Genomic DNA, 18,587 nt, shown 5'->3' on the forward strand with positions numbered 1-18,587 from the left:
TTAATAAATACTGCAGAACACCATATGATGAAATTAAAAATACAATTTATCTTCTTTGATCAAGTTTAAGATCAGGAAATACAACCAAAGCTTTTAGTTTCAAATGATCATCTTAATTTCTTCTGCAGCTGTTTTTGGAAGCAGTAAGGCTGAAAATACCATCGTTGTCATTCATTATCATTTATGCATCAAAATTTCTGGTATTCACTTATATACAAAGAAAAAATTAGTAAGTAGATAACCAGGGTTATTATTTTTAAAATGCCAGAAAACATTTGTGGCATCATAGAGAGTTTTAGTATAAATGCCTGTATTTGCTCTTAGGCAGCCTGGCCAAAGAAAGTACCAGGCTCTGTCACTACTGATATAACAAATATGTACAATAGTCTTAAGATCTATAATGTTGCAAGCATATGTGGGATTTGAATAAATAAATGGATGGTAAATAATGGACATTTTAAAATAGGTAACAGTCAATAATTAGCATTGACTCATATAATGCATCTTGATGAATATGTTTATTTTTTTTCATTTTTTCAAGATTTTAATAAACAAAAGATTTGACCCAAATTTCTTTTGCTCATATAAGTATGAATTGAATCTGCTGGAACTAAATGAGCATAGGACTTTAGGACTATATCCTTTGCCAAAGCTCTACAATGTTCCAAATCAATTTATTACCAAAGCAAGGACTAGGAAATTTGAATTACATTTTCATCTCTCCTGTTAACCTTTTGAATGACTTATAATTTTGATTCAATTATATAAGTGGCATAAAAGCTTGAATATGGAAAATTCAGGCTCTCAATTAATTAAACAAATAACTTCAGAAAGTCAGAACACATACAAAATATATTTTTTCTAAGTTATCAATTTTTTGTTCATCTTTCAGAGAACATTTCTGTGGCATTTTCCCGCTCTTATGTGAATTTTGGATTGCATGCAGATTCTTACAGAATGCTAATTGAGCACAAGTTCATTTGGATGTATTTTCACTTCAAAACTCTTCTAAAAACTCATTTCTAGCATTAAAATAGTGAGAAATTTGTAGTCACAGCTGTCAGGGAGTTGGTGATGTCAGAGTTGTGAATTCAAAGGCCTGTTACCGCCATGCAGTAATGTATAGTATAAGTAACTCAAGCAGTCAGGCATCAGAAACTAGGGATGGGTGAGTTCTGTGATAAAAATATTGTCTATGCTCCCCTTAACTCCCCAGCCTCCCTTCACTCTATTTGAGCTGGGTTTCCAAATGCCAGCATTTGCTTCTTTTGCCTGAGGGTCTTCTCTGGCTATGTTCAGCATACACACAGCCAACCAGACGTGCTAAGATTAAGGTTACTAAGGAAAAGCTCTCAACCAATGAATGACGGGAGTCATTCCAGCTCTCTTGTCCTGTGGGAGGGATAACTCTGAGGTACTTGTTTTACACTTGCTGTCAGAATTCACCAGCTAGACTAAGCTCTAATTACCCTCAGCAGTAGCTTGCTTGATAATGCACTGAGGTTGGCTCTCTTCCCTCTTCTGTCTCACTTCCTCATTCCTTGCCAGAGTTTCCTGGATCGCCACTCAAATAAGCTACTTGCATTCGAATATTCCCCTCAGGATACACTTCTAAGAGAACTGAAAAAGAAAATATCTGTATAAATGTGTTCAAATTAAAATAAATAAACAAAAACCTTAAGGGCAAGAAAAAAAATACACATATCTCCTTATTGTCATTTTACAGCACTTCCTACATCTTTACTGAAACACCTTACTCATGACCTACACACATGGTTCAGGTAGCAGTCTTCAATTTCATTCTTTTTTTTTTTTTCTTGTGAGGAAGATCAGCCCTGAGCTAACATCCATGCCAATCCTCCTCTTTTTTGCTGAGGAAGACCGGCTCTGAGCCAACATCCACTGCCAATCCTCCTCCTTTTGTCCCCAAAGCCCCAGTAGATAGCTGCATGTCATAGCTGCACATCCTTCCAGTTGCTGCACATGGGACGCTGCCTCAGCATGACCGGGGAAGCGGCGCGTCTGTGCGCGCCCAGGATCCGAACCTGGGCTGCATACCCAACCGCTAAGCCACAGGGCTGGCCCCTTTAATTTAATTCTTAACTGCAGTCTCAGAAGAGGCTGAAGTAAATCAGCCAAGATGCATTCAAATTGGAGTCATTTTTATGCTAGTATATACCCAATTTCACGTTTTTCCACCTCTATGACTGAATGCCTAGGAATGGAGCAATTAATGAAACTGCTATGAATTTTAGTTTATAAACCCTAAGACCAAAAAATATTTCCTCTAATTATTTTCTATAAATAAAATCAATCTTGATTTTAAGCATTTATCTCCAACAGGAGAATAGAATATTTAATCTGCACCATTATTATTAGTCTCCTTTAGCCATCAGGGCAGAATCTGGTTTCTTGGATGCAAAGTGTCTGAGGATCCCCTCCAGCTGTCAGTTTAATAGTTACTGGTAATATCCCCTTTATTCCAGCCCTGTGTTCCCCTCAGGTCTACTGTTGTTCCATATTTGGATTACCAAACTGTTTGGCAGAGCTCAGAACTCTAGAACCCTCCCATTTATCACAGACACTTTGAGGTTCTGAAGATATTCAGAGAATGGCTGAAAATCAGAGAAGAATCTTAACGAGTTCTGGAGTGTTTCTGGGGAATTTCCTTTCGGTCTGAGGAAATCTCAAACTGTCTCACAGACTTTCTCTTTCTTCTTCCTCTCCCTCCTCTTCTTTTTTCTTTTTTTGTGAGGAAGATCAGCCCTGAGCTAACATCCATGCTAATCCTCCTCATTTGCTGAGGAAGACCGGCTCTGAGCTAACATTTATTGCCAATCCTCCTCCTTTTTTTTTTTTTTTGCCCCCAAAGTCCCAGTAGATAGTTGTTTGTCATAGTTGCACATCCTTCTAGTTGCTGTACGTGGGACACGGCCTCAGCATGGCTGGAGAAGCGGTGTGTCGGTGCGCGCCCGGGATCCGAACCCGGGCCACCAGTAGCGGAGCGCGCACACTCAACTGCTAAGCCACTGGGCTGGCCCTCCTCTTCTTCATCCTCATCCTCCACCCAGCCTCCCTCTCCTCCCATCTCCCATAGCCCTTGCTTCCATCACTATATTCCCTCTCATTTCAGGCTCCCTTCTCCTCAAAAACTTTATAATTAGGAAAAAAAGACAGAAGAGAAAGTACCTTAATGTACTTTTTTTTTGCATTCCATGTGCCCACAAACTTGCCCAAAAGTTAAGAAGCATAGAGCTTGCCAGTAGGTTTACCAACAGATAAAAAAGGATATCAAAGAAGAAAATCTTATTTCACATCTCAATATTCTTCTTCATTGTATAGTTAACGGAACCCAATCTACACTAGAAATTTGCTCTTGAATTTAATACTGTGTAGCACTGGTAACTAAAGTGGAGTTATTATGATAGCATACTGGTATGTTGCAATTAATAATAATAAGAATTGCTATTTCTATTTAGTTTTCATCTTGTCATTTTTATTGTCTTTAAAAAAATCTATATGGTGATATACATTATATACTGGAATGGTATTCTGAGAGAACACGCTCAAATTCTTTCTAGAAAATTTTTACTAGAAAACACTAAGAAGTAAAGCCAAATCTTCAGAAGCCACAAAAGCTTATTTTTTCTACCATATTTTATCTTAGGTCTTAAGAATACTAAACACAAGATCATAAACTGAGCCTCACTACTTACAGGCAGACATCTTTGATATTTCAATTTTCTGTAAGTAGATCTTCAAAATGTACCCTGAACTGTCACCAAGATACCTCAGTTATTCTACGGTGATGAGCAGTTACAGCCAGAACGTAATTATCACCAGAATGTGCTGATGCTTTTGTTCACAATAGTTTTTTTTTATTATTCCTTTTTTTTGGTTAATGTTTTGCTGAGTGCATCCATGGGTTAGTCTTTCAGAAATACATATCCTGAGGCACTGCATGTCTAAAATGTATTTTGTTTTCCCACTAGTTGTTTGTTCAGGCTAAATATAGAATTCTAGGTTCAAAATTCTTTTACCTCTTCACTTTTCTAAAGTAAACTTGACTTTCTTTTCTGTCTTTTTTAATGTCTGGAGTTTTTAAAAAAAAAATATTTCTATCCTTACTGGATGGGATTTTTATTTTTATTTGTTACTTTCATTTTTATCCTTAATAAAAGCATATGATTTAGTTTGGTTTACCTTAAAAGTAGGACCTAAGACAGAAATTGAGATACAGCTAGATTATTTGGATGATGATATTGTGAAGCAAGAGGAAGAAAGCAGAGAGCAGGAGACAGAGCAGGGCAGGCAATATAGAGTGCGTTATTGAGATGGCTGGTATAGCCATTGGGTAGTCAATTCCATCAGGACCTCTGAGAGGAATACAGGCTACCTCTTACAACTGTTCATCTGAAGAACAGGGGGTTGGGATATTTACCTACTGCTCCCACCCAGATTGAGGACTGTCCCTAAGTGTTTTAATTCCCCTGAATTTTCAAGATTCTTTTATATGGACAATAAGAGCTCCTAGAACTTTCAAGAAAATACTGAGGTGGAGAAGAGAAGAGACGTGCATTCTGGAGGTGGGAGGACTTGGTCAGCACACTAACAACTGCAACTGGAATCATAGGTGAAGGTTTGACAAAGAGAACAAAAAAATGTCTTCTTAAGTATTTGGTTGAAAAAGTAACACGAAATGGTTATTGGGGTTTAACTGGCTCCCATTTCAAGTGTTGCTGGGCTCAGGAAAATAGCATTAACAAATACCCGGTTGCTGGCAGCAACACGTATTTGTCCTCTTAGATTCTTCTCCTTATTTACTTTACCCTCATTTTAAATTTTTCATTAATACTTGTGGGCCCATTCTCCAGAATATACCTGAGTCTGACCATTGTAGTCATCATAATCCTAAAGCCCTAGTCAAAGTCAGTATCATTTTTCACCTACACTCCCATAACTGTTTTCCTCAGATCTCCCAGCCTCCACTCTAGCCTCCATGTCCATTCTCCACATAACAGCCAAAGTGATATTTTCAAGGGGTATATTTTTAAAGAAACTCTCTCCTGCTTAAATTTCTCCCATGTCTTCCCACTGTAATCAGAATAAAATCCTATCTAGTCCCTTCCCTGATCTGGCTCTTGCTTACTGCTCCAAATCTAATCTTCCTACACCAGCTAACCCTCATCGACTATGCTGCAGGCACTGGATCTTTCTAAATGTGTCAAGCTCATTCTACCTTTGTCTCCACTACCATTTTTTTGAGACTGTGATTCCTTCAAATATTCCAAGGGTGGCCCCTTTAGGATTCAGGTCTCAATTCAAATGTGCCCTCTGCCGTCAGGCCTATCCTGACTTTTAGGTTCAAAGACCACTCCCATACGGTGTCTATCATATTTTCCTATTTAATATTTTTCCCTGCACGAAACACATCTGATAATAGCTCACTTATAGAAGTGTTTACATAAATTTACAGTGCTCTCTCTCACAGAATACAAAGAACACTCCCTTGTTTATATTTTATTCCAGTGCCTGGCCTCTATTAGGCAATGAATATGTTTTAACTAACTGATAACGTTTATATCAGTTTAAATTCCATGATCAATTACTATGATCATTCACTTGCTTAAAACCCTCAACCACCTTACCCTCCTTCCATTCACTGTTCTTCATACTTACTCGTCTAAAACATTATCCTATAACTCTCCAAGTTGGTATAAGAACTATTGTGCTCTAAGATATTTGGAGAAAAATACCTCCATGTTGACTGGTCTCGGTTTAAATTAATGAGCACTACTGTTGTGTGGACCTTAGTAATGCCTAGAAAAAGTGCTATATTCCTTGACCTTTACCCCCCCCGTCCCCCCACCATCTCCTAGGTGACTGATTGCAATCTTAGACTTCTGCCCTTCAAACACCACATCCTATCTTTCATTGTTGGCCTCACTTCCTTTATTCACTGAAAAAGAGAAATAGTTGAAAGGGAGTCTCCATAAGTTTCTACCACCATTCCTATTATTAAAAGATAAACTGAGGCATATTGAAAATTTTAAGAGTTTATTTGAACAAAAATTGATTCAAATCCAGCAGCATCCAATCTAGCAGATAGAAAGGAGCTCCGAGGAGCTGTACAAAATGAAAGACTTTCATAGGCAGAGGGCAGCAGGAACAAGGAAGTTATGCTAGGCAAGAAGCAGGTTGGTTATTTTAAGGTTACTTTTCCTTTGGGAGATGGCAGGGGTCTATGAGGCAGATGACCTAACTAGTGGTGATCAGGTGATTTTTTTTTTTTTTTGGTGAGGAAGATTAGCCCTGAGCTAACATCTGTTGCCAATCCTCCTCTTTTTGCTGAGGAAGATTGGCCCTAGGCCAACATCCATGCCAATCCTCCTCTATTTCGTATCTGGGATGCCTGCCACAGCATGGCTTGAGAAGCAGTGCATAGGTCCATGCCTGGGATCTGAACCCACGAACCCCAGGCTGCTGAAGCGGGGCGCACGAGCTGACCACTATGCCACCGGGCCAGCCTGAAGTGATTCTTGATTGACTGGTATAAGATTCCATTTCTGAGAGAGCAGAAACTGTAATTAAATTAAGTCTAGGTTTGGTGACATGGGGCTTAGCATAAACAATTCCTTTGGGGGCCTATTGTCTTATTGTTAATACTACACATGTGTCTTATTTGTGGCCATAGACAGTACTTTCTCTCTTGTTGTAAAGATGAGTCACCTCAGCTCCCAGCTAAGGCCAACCTCTCTATGTGGTCACTGGATGCTGTTGTGGAAAAAATTAAGCACAAAATTTCTTGCCAACCCAGAAAACCTCTCCACAAAGGAAGGGAAAGGAGACAGTTTTATTATTGAAAAAGCATTAAACTAGAATGTGATGTACATCAAAAGCAGTTCACTAAAGACAGAAAGAAATCTCACCCTTTTATATAAGCCAAGCAGATAGAAGCCCTTACATACATGTTCTCAAGACAAACTATTCCTCGAGTAAGAGGACTTGGCGGCACCATTGTTACACATAGTGCATCCTAAATTCACTCGGTAGTTGTGACCATCTGTGTTAGCCAGTTGGCTTTATCTAAAGGAAAGATAAACTCCTCATATCTTTATGACAGAAGGTAGTTTTGCAACTTGGAGTGAGGCACCCACTGAAATTAGGCTCCTACCTTCCTTCAGAAAGTGGGAGATAAGGGCTTTATATTCCTTGATGGCTGCATTTCAAAAGGATGCCTCCCAGGTCCTTGAGAAAAACAATCCTGGGCTGTAAAACCAACTAGAGGTTTATTTTGCTTTTAAAATGATTTGCATACATATCAAAGGGCCAGAGAATGAATTACAATTACCTAAAGAAAATGTTCTAAGAAAAGGGAAGGGAGGGGGAGTCTCTTTCCCTCTTTGCACAGGGAAAATTATTATTTTTTATTTAAATTTGTATTTACCCTTTCAGTGCCACCCGTTTCTTTCTTCTGTATCATCAAATATTTCTATTCTTCTGGATTGTTCCCATAAACATGCAAATGTGCTGTAATTTCTCTCACTCAAACAAAAGATAAAAAATAAAAAACAATTCACTATTGACCCCACTTTCTATTCATTTATAGCCCCAGGTATTCTCTTTACACGAGACTCCTTGAAAGAAATTTCTATATAAGCTGTGACCAGTTTCTCTTTGTGAGCTTCCTTGAACCCACTCCACTTACGATGATGTCCATGTTCCTGAATATTCATCTTTCTTTACCTATCAACAGCATTGAAGCTATGAATATATGTGTGTGTATATATATATACACACACATAATCATATTTATACATATAATCTTATTTCACATGATATATATTACACATAATCACATTTCTCTTGTCATTTGAATTTCTCTTCTCATTGGAACTCATTCCTTCACCTGGCTTCCAGTTTGCCACACTGAATTTGTTTTCCTTCTATCTCTTGCCAATATTCTTCAGTAAGCTCTGCTAGATTCCCCTCATCTAAATATTCCAACATCTTAACACTGGAATCTGTTCAGTCCTTGAACTGAGTCTCTTTCTATCTATATTTACGCATTTGGTGATGTCATACAGTTTCATCATTTCCCTGGTTTTAAATGTTATACACATACATACACTAATTATTCACAAATTTCTATTTCTAGCCTAGATCTCTCCTTTAGACAACAGACTCACGAATCCCAATGAATATCAAACAAGCATCAAAAATTCAATACACCCAGAACTGATCTCCCGATATTCCACACACATCTGCTCTCTGCAGTCTTCCACATGTTTGTCAATGGTAGACCTGATCTTCCGATAGCCCAGATTCCAAATCTGAGGCTACTGTAACAGCTCCCCAACATCTCCTCTTCTCCTTTCCCTGCTTTACTCTTCTCCTTCATTTTTATGGCCATATAATATGGTGTACATTTTCGTGTTTATGTTGATTACTTTCAACCTCCTTCGGTGGAAAGTAAGCTTCACGAAAAAATATGTTTTCTTTATCATTATATTCGTATCATCCGGTACAATGAGTGCTCAATAAATATCTGTTGAATTAATGAATAAAAAATGAATAAATATTTTCTACATTAGCTAACTTTTACTTTTAATTGCCTGCGTCGATTCTAGACTATGAGGGAGTAATGAAGAAACATGTTGAGCTACTAAGATGGATATCTGAGGTTAAGAAACCTAATTTAGTTAGTTCAAAAGTCAACTTGTAGAGCATTACCAGTGAAATTCACTCAATTAAAAATGTCCATGCCTGTTCTTGTAATTTTAGCTCTGAGTCAGATTATAACAATAACTGATCAAAAGGAATTTTGATATATAAAATTCAATTTCATCAGTGAACATACACCAAGCTTACTTAGAGATATTTATATCCTCTTTCTAGCAGATCGTTTGCAATATTTCATAAATGATGTGTTCTCACCAGCGTTTTTCTTTTTTTTCCCCCTCTGCTTGCTAACTTCTTTTCTAGTATACCTTCAGGTAATCTTACTGGCTCTGACAATTAATTTTATTTCCCAATTCTACCTTCCTTTGTGATAAAAAGAATTGAGCTTTCCCTGGAGTGAACTGTGAGTGCCGTAGGGAATACATATCCTTCCTGCCGACATGGGTTTACTCTGAGGTACTCTACACTGATTTCACATCATGTAGACACAATTGGGTGATGACTCTAAAAATCTATTTATGTTCTCTGTGCCAAACAAAGGGGGCATAATCTTTGATATCTAAATAGAGAAAAGAATATTTATGAATCAATGTGTTTTTCTTTGGCTTGTACATCAATCATTTGCTTGAGCTCTCTAAAGTCATACTTCTCTTGATTATAAGCACCTAATAGGTATATTTTTAAGTATGTTTTAAAATTCATATCACTCTAAAAAACCTAGTCTTTCATTTTGCAGTGCAATAGTTTTGCTGATGTTATAACAACTATATTAATACGAATGTATCAATCCAATAGTAACAATAAAAATTGAGTTGTGCTTTTGATTAGTTGTATGAGCTGAGTCCAGTAATTTGTATGTATCTGATTTAGCTTTTAAAAGAATATGATGTAATATTACACTAATCTTATTCCCATTTTGCAAATCAATAAACCAAGCTATGGAGAGTAAATACATTGTTGAAACTTAAACCAGAACTAAGTAGAAGAATAGGGGTTTACAATTTGAGTGATCTGACTTCCATTTGCAGTATAGCCAGTGTACCCTACTGCACAGAGCTTGAGGATGGAGGCAAACACCAGGTCACTGGCACAGAGGCACAGTTTGTGCCTTGCAGCTCTAGACACCGCCTTCCTATGGACTGAAATGTGAAAGGTGTGCACTGAAGTTGTGTGGTAATGCAGCCCTAAATACAACCAGAGTGAACAAACTCTCTACTTGTTCTTCCATGTGGTAGATATGATTCGTAAGCCATTATTAACTGGCATAACAGCATTGCTCATAATGCTTATCATTATTCATTAGATGAATATATCATCTAAATAAATTATATACTTTACAAACCTAGATTTACTAACTAGAATTAAGACATTTAGTCAATAAGTTTATGTTTATGGTTGTACCATAATTTATCTATATATTTGCCTTGTCTATGCATATTTTATTTGCCTTGATACAATCCTAGTTTTGAAATAGGTTTGGGGGAAATGCAGCACCCAAAGAGATACAGAGACACTTTTATTGGTGTAATAGATACTCTAGATTCTTACATATTAGAGATTTAAGAAAGGACAGTGGAGCCATTAGGGGAAAAATACTGCAGATGTAAATACAGATTAATGGATTTGTTTCATTGGAAAATATTCTGTTCTATAATTAATAAGCTGTGACAAGGATAAACACCACATAAATTTTACATGTTACTTTGATATATATTAATGGAACAAAAGCCAAATAAGTGTGAGAACCAAAATACCCATAATTAAATAATATAATATTTTCAAACATGAATTGTTCTAAAAGAAGTGATACTCTAGTTAGAAAGTTAATAAAATCTTTTAAAATATAATATTGAAAAATAAGCATAGAAATAAAAATAAATATGGTTTTGAACACTGGAAGCTGGATTTAAAAAATCTGAATTCCATTGTGAATTCAAAAATTAGATTGTGATTCTTTTTGTCTCATTATGCACTACAATCACAATTGTTCCATTGTATATCCTAGAAATAACTCCAATTATGTGGTTATTTGTCTGAGAATTATATACGTTAGCTCCACTTAAATAGAAGATAATACTTGATCAGAAAAACTCACGATTTTTAATTTAAAAATTTGTTTTGAAGTCTACCTCTGTCAGCTTTGAATCCACAGTTTAAAATGGGAACATCCATAAATATGGATTACATAATAAACTATGATCATTTTGAAAAATACGTCCCAGTCTGTGGTGATGTCAGTTACGATATCTCTCTGAAGGATCATGTTGGAAGCCCTCTAGTTTTTTACTAAATTTGTGTAGACAGCTGCAAGCATGCTGAAGATTCTGCCCGGATGAAATCATTCTCCTCTGCAAGATACACAGCCTCTGTATGTTAGTAATAAGTAGGTTTGTATCATAGGGAATTGAGAATCATTAAGTTAACCATTTCTCTGCGAATGACATATGTACTTTTTCTGGCCTCTGGCATAATTCTTTAATTAGTAGACCCATCCTGAAAATAGAATAATCCATTCTTCTGGTTAGAGACTGAAGAGAAAGGAAATGAATAGATTTCATTATATACAATTTTATCCTGGTGCTTAACACATGCTCAAATGCAGTCAATCATTTTGCTGAATGAATAATTAATCATGATAAATAAAAACCGTTCATATTGAATGTAAAATGATCAAGCTTTAATGCACTGATATTTTTAAAATCATCTAAGTTTTAATAAAAGTATAGCCTATATTTTATGTTTCATCATTTTCTCTTTAATGTCTACCATATTTTCTGGTCTTAGAGAGAAGAGGTGCTAGAAATATTTGGTGAATGAATGAATGCACACAAATTCTTATTCAATGCATAATAAATATTATGTTGGAAATGGTATTTCAAAGAAAATATTTAATGGTAATTTAAGTTTAAAATAATAAATACAAGTTTAGCCAATGATGATATTTTCTACATAGATTTTTATAAAGGAACAGTTAAAGTGATCTTAACTTTGAATAATAAAAATTAAATTGTCAACATTGTAATATTTGGTGGCAAACATGTAATGTGATATCTATAAAGTCTTTTCTCAACCATTTTTAACGATTTAATAGAGTGAGATTAGATATAATGCTTAAATGTTTACAAGCATCAGAATGATGAAATGATTGAAAATTTGACAAATACTAATTACATACTGGTGCAAATTCTTTTAAGGGAGTAGAAGCAATGTTGGTATCTCAAGGCAGTCATTAAGTGCTTCACAGTCTCATGAAATTTCTGAACAGATATTATTAAAATGCATGTCACATCACATTCTTTAGAGGAGGAATAATTTTCATTTTTTAAAAAAATAACGTTTTCCTCACTTTGTCTGTATGGATTTTTACAAATATTAACTCAGTCTGATAAAACCAGACTGCCTGGTCTGGTTTTACAAAACAGGCTGCCTATTTTATCTAAATACAACATATAGCTTTGGTGACTTAAACTGAATCTTTATAAGATGTACTCAGATTGATGTGTTACCAGGATATTTTTCCCAGTAAAGAAGATTGACTTTAAAATACAAGTAGAACTTGAAAGTTTTAATTCTAATGTTGTATGACTTTCTTGTTTAGCTTTCAATTTTTCTTTATTTCATACTTATATATACATATATACATATGTGCTTACATATATATAAAATGAGCATGTATATTGATAAAGAAAATACAAACACATATTTTTTCAAATTGATTAGAGCTTCCTTATAATAAAGGATCATGGCTTACTTATTTGCAATCTTTACTGATAGCTCATTGTCATGCAAACAAAATTTTCTGTAATTCTAAGATCTAGTTGATTGTAAGCTATAATATTGATTTAATAACACTACATCATTAAATATATTCGGTGATTTTAAAAACAAGAGTTTGTCAAAATATCTGCATGTCAAAGTAAGAACATATGAATGCAATTGAACCCAGAGATGTTTGATGTTGATGGCTCTTTCTAAATTGTAGTTGCTCAATAATTAACTTGCTGTCTGTGACAAAAACACAGAGGATGTTTTTTCTAATTTTATCCCTGATTAGCTGTGTGACTGTAAGTAAATGATGATCCTTGCTTTTCTAATCCATAAAATAAAAGTACCAATAGGGTTTTATTTTGTATTGATCTTCTTTATTATTATTGTCTTGTTATAGCAGGCCACTCAAATATAAAAATTCTATACCAATTTATCTGCCTGAAAGTACATCTCTATGAGGGAAAAAAGGCAGAAAACAGAATTTTTTTTTTGGATTGAATAAATGACAAAGAAAACAAAAATGATCAATGTGAGAAAAATAAATCATGTGTTCCAAGACTTACAAATTTTTAAAATATTAACATTGATTAAAAAATAAAGTCTAATTTTATGTTTCTAAGAAGAAGCAAAACTAAAACAAAATGTGTTAATATTTTTAATAAAGAAAACAAATGAGCATATACCACATATTCTATATAAATTTAGCATATGCACACCAGGAGATGTCTATCTGAATATTCATGGTAGCCTTGTTTGTAACAGGAAAAAAAAAAAAAGCAATCACCCAAACCTTCATTAACAACAGAATGAATAAACATATTCTGGTGCAGTTAAGTAAGTTACGGAACTCACAGTAAAGTAACATTTACATAACTTTTAAAAACATACAAAATTTAAGAAAGTACTCTTTTGGGAAATATACGTAATACTACTACCAAATGGGAGAAAAATCTGAAAACAAAATCCCTGTGAAATAAGAGATATAGGCCCTTGGGGAGGAGTACTCGCCAAGAAATATTCTACCTTTTAACTCTATTTTTTTACTTACTTAATTGTATCTAGTATGTAGAAGAAATGTAACTTTTGATTTAGTCATAAGGCAAATTATTTTTTCTTGTCATCCTTTAAAGGATTTGCAGAATTAGTGGTAAATTTCTATTTGTAGTAAATATCTCCTCCTTCTCTCCTCTCTCATAGAAATTTTTGTTTGAAAACTTGTCAAGTTCCATGAGTTTTCTGTTTGCTCTTAGATAATAACATTATTGAGGAAATTTTAGGTTGCAACGCGGTCTCAGTATGAAAATTAAATTCTGCATGCTCCAATCTTCAGAAGTAGCTAAGTCTTCCCCTCTTCCTCCTTCTGCTAAGGTCTATTGACGGCAGCCCCCTTGTATCTGGAAAAGGTTTGTGGTCAGTTTGGCTCTCTCTCTGGGCTTAACTCAATCCCAATTTGATATTTGTTTTTGTTTCCCTCCAGAGTAGGATGAAAGTCATTTCTTTTCAGGGGACTAACTACTTCTTACCTGGATGTGTGGCTTCATTGTTTCTAGGTCTCAAAGACTGTATAAAGTGCCACTTTCTTGAGTGGGGAGAACTTTTAAGTGTTTTTATTTATTTTTTTCTTTTTCTTACTTTTGGGGAGACGCCTCTTATTGGAGATTTGTTACTTTAATGCCATAACATGAGTAAAGCATCTTTTCATTTACAATATCCCCTCAGCTTTTGGTTCACAAGTGTCTACCCTATAAGAACTACACTTTGGAGTGACTTACCCTCTAGCACTTCTGTAGTACCAGATTCCTTTAAAAAGGACCCTAAGTAGACACTTCTTCAAGTTCCAAATCTGTTTTCGGGATTCACTTATCCTAGATCTATTTGGAAGGTGCTGTGAGTACTTCCAGTTTCTCTCTCTCTTTCTCTGCATCTGTCTTTTCTCCTACTGAAGCGGCTTGCCTATTCTTCCATTGCCCAATATTTTTCCTAGCATAAGTCCAAAATTAGCCTAGTGTCCCCCAAATACAGGGATCATGTACTAAGTGTTCTTAGCAATTCTTTGAAGGACCTCTCGCTTTAAACACAACTCTCCCACCTTGGAGTAGGAATTAGGAGCACAGCAGGGCTTTCTCCAAAGAAATCCTCTAGAATTTAATTCTCTACATTCTGCCTTCCTTTTGAAGTTCTTGATCTTTCTTGAGAATTCCAAGAATCAGAAGATTAGTTTTCATCAATTTTATCTATAAATTTCACATATAAGGATAATTTTCACACTCACTTTGGTAATTGATATCTATTATGTTCATGCTACATTGAAAAGAGAGGCAAATGGGTATCATTTTAAGATCCTACTGCATGTAACATATTTTGATGTTATATTAGTTTTATACTCCTGTAGTAATAAATTATAACAAATTTAGTGGCTTATAAACAACACTGGGTTATTATTTTACAGTGCTTATAGGTCAAGTCCAACATGGGTCTCAGCTGACTAAAATCAAGGTGTGGGTGGGGCTGAGTTCCTCTCTGGAGGCTCTAAGAGAGAATCCATTTCCTTGCTCATTCAGGTGGTTGAAAGAATCCAGTTCCTCTGGTTGTGGAATTGAGCTCCTTGTGGGCTGTAAACTGCTGGTCCTTCGCAGTCAACAAATGCTGCCTGTGCCCTCTATCTCCCTTCTTCAGTCTGCAAAGCCAGCAAAGGTGGGTTGGATCTCTCCCTTGTTTTGATCTCTCCTCTTTCTTTCTTCTGTTGAATCTCTGACACACTCTCTACCTTCCTTTCCACTCTTAAGGGCCCCTGTGACTACAATGGGCCCACCTGATAATCCAGCATAATCTCCTTAATTTAAGGTTAGCTGATTAGCAAATTTAATCCCATCTGCAACTTTAATTCTTTTTTCCCATGTGATGTTAACATATTCACAGGTGTAATGCTGGGCATTAAGATGTGCACATCTTTGGTGAGCCATTAGTCTAACTATCACAGATGTGTATGGAATATTTCATAAACAATTTCTTTGAAGACGCTAACAACATGACAGGTAAATACAAACATAAACCAAGAGTGTTAATAATATCAGCCAGTCAAGAATTCAAGTAAAAATGCATTTCCTGGAATAGAGGCTCATTTTGCAGAAGTAAAAGGGACAATTCATAATAAGACTTCAATAGTTCAACTTTTAAGTAATGAATCACTTGCCATCTCAGTAATATATAACTGTCCAAACTATAAGGAATTGACAAAAAACCAATTTAGATAGAGAAGTTAACTAAATGTTTCAACCTAGTCAGATCAGACAAACAAAGGTATGAAGACACTGAGAATTTGAAAAGTACAGTATTTGTCTGAGGATGATCTACAACTGAAATATTATTCACTGTCGAGAATCACTTGTGAGTTTGTTAGGGGATTTTCCTAAGATGGTTCAATTGAATTCAAATTGTATGATTAATTAAGGAAAGAGGTTGAAAGAGTGAATTTCCATTGAGGAACATCAAAATTTGGTCCTTGGGAATCAGTTGTTCAACTAATCCAGACTATCCCTTATCACAAATTAAACAACAAAGAGTAGCATTTAAGACAATGTTGTGAATTTACGTCCATTGCTCAAATCCTGGCTCTGGTACTTACCGCCTCTAATTTTTCTCAGGCCACTTAGTTTCCCTTGTCTCAGTTTCCTCACAAATAACCATTGTTGTAAAGATTAAACTAGTTAACACATGTGAACTTCTTGAAAGATTGCTGGGCTTGTGGAAAGCCTTCAGTCAAGTTCAGTAATTAGGTCTAAGCTAATTAGTGGGAGAAAGAGAATAGCACTAGAAATTGAGGGAATTTTTTTCACTCAAATTATATCTGGGTCCCATATCCCACCATTTATTGCTTAGGTGTGTTATAATTATACAATATTTAGGTCTTACTGTATCAGAAATGCTGTGCAATATTCTTTACTCTATGCCGAGTCAAGATTTAGACAGAGTGGGCCTCCATAGGATGGAAGAGAAAACATCGTCTTTTGTCATACTTCTTGAATGAACCCATTCTGAGGGACTAATTCTTTCCCTTCTCTTGGAGAAAATTCAAATAATTTTTCATTATTTTTGTGGTTACTCACCACCACCACAACAAAAATTCCTCAGTCACTTTCAGTCTCACAAAAGATTTATGTAATCAATAATTAAATGATCGGGTGTAATAGTGAAACTAAATTTTATTTAAAGATTTTCCATTTCACTGACTTGGGCCTACTTCAGGCTGGAGATCTAAGAGGCAAAGGAATGTTAGGGACCCTTTTTCTCTTTCCCTACCTGCTTTTTACTTTTCTCCCTTGCTTATTGAGCATGAAGTATGACTTCCCCAGGGAAACAATGAGAGAAGAGGTTAAAAAGGAAGTTTAAAAGGCAGAAACATTTTTACTCACCTGGTTGCATAATGATTTAATTTTGGCCCCCTTGGGGCTTGGAATCTGGGCAGAGATCACTCTCTAGTAGGGTACATTTTAAGTTGCTGAACTTAAAACACGCCTACTCAGAGAATATTGAAATTCTGTTTTCTTGACGGACGTAACGCATTTTCTCAAGCTGACTGTTTATGATTTTCTCGGTGCCTGGGCATCCAGAGATCCACCCTTGTTGTTGGCATCATGTGAATCCTCCAGACAGTGCTTCTAAGCAGCATTTTAAATGGCATCAGCCTAGCTCCCTCTTTGCACAGCACACATCTGGTACGTGAGAAACTATCCAAAATCACACAAATGTGGCTAGCTCCCAGTGAAGTCTTTTCTCTCTCCCAGGTTTGCCATCTCAGGCAGATACAAAAACCTCAGGCTACTCAGACATGATTTGGACATTGTTTACTGTTCCCAAACTCCAGAGGGATTTGTTGGCATGGTGAGAGATGCCCTATCTGCCCAAGGAAAATGACAGGTAACGTCTCATTTTTCCTTCCAAATGTATTTTCTTCTCTCCTCTCTAACTTCAATCCTTTTATACTCTCAGGTGGGAGGTAGGCTGAGGGTAGAAATAATTATGAAAGTAACACCTAAAAATAAATAAATAAAGTTTGATCACTTCTTTCTTAACTCCCTAAAGGATACTTAGTATTTCATTTTAGAATATGGGAATACTTGCCACATATCATTACCTCCATCCTTTGAAGTCTTGGTATGGATTGAAAGTTTGTGTCCCCCCAAAATTCAGACGTTGAAGCCCTAACCACTAATGCAATGGAATTTCAAGCTGGAGTCTTTGGGAGGCACTTAAGATTAAATTTGGTGGTGAGGTTGGGGCCCTCATGATGGGATTAACGGCCTTATAAGAAGAGGAAGAGAGAGAGAGCTCTTTCTCCATCCTCCCCCACCCCACCCAACACTGTGCACGGGCACCAAGGAAAGACGGTGTCAAGTCAGTTTTTTCTCTACCAATACGATGTTCATATGTTTATCATTACCTCATGTGAGACAATCACAAACTCTGAATAAATTGTGAACAACTCATATGTCCTTTCCACGTTAAAAAAAATCTGATATCTTTCAAAATTATTTTTTACTTTTTGGCTTAAGGCTGAGAAGAATGTGAGATAGTCTTTTTAAAATGCTCAAAATTTTTGGCATTGCCATCTTTCTGAATCAACTGATGTGCCTAAACAAATATAGCTGTTTTAGGTGTTTCCTAAGTTAAGACATGATATATTTCTTTTAATATGTATTCTTGCTCTGTATAGTTTGTTTTGTATAATGTAGTCTCAGTACAAAGTGAAAAAAGTCCCCTTTGCAACGGACATGAATTTAACTTGTTAAAATTAAAATGCTTGTCCAGTTTATTATCAAAATGGATGAGTCTTTACAAAGAATGGAAAGAGATTCTCTCTGACGGACTTCCCTCTGTTTCTCCAGTGGAATATGAATGAGGGGATGCTCCCAACGGAGCGCCATTGGAGCGGCTACATCTGAAAGAAGAAATTGACTCCAGAATTTTATTAGATGAAGTAAATCCACGTTAAAATTCGAATTCCCCAATAAATACTCATAACCAAATGGAAGACTTACATAGAAGATGCATTTTTCAGAGACTAAAATATTTCTTATTTCTTTGTATTCTTAGTAATTATTTTCTAATTAGATTTTATGGACTTCACTTTTCTTTTA

Source organism: Diceros bicornis, chromosome 9 (assembly GCF_020826845.1).
Source record: "Diceros bicornis minor isolate mBicDic1 chromosome 9, mDicBic1.mat.cur, whole genome shotgun sequence".
NCBI classification, from domain to species: Eukaryota; Metazoa; Chordata; class Mammalia; order Perissodactyla; family Rhinocerotidae; genus Diceros; species Diceros bicornis.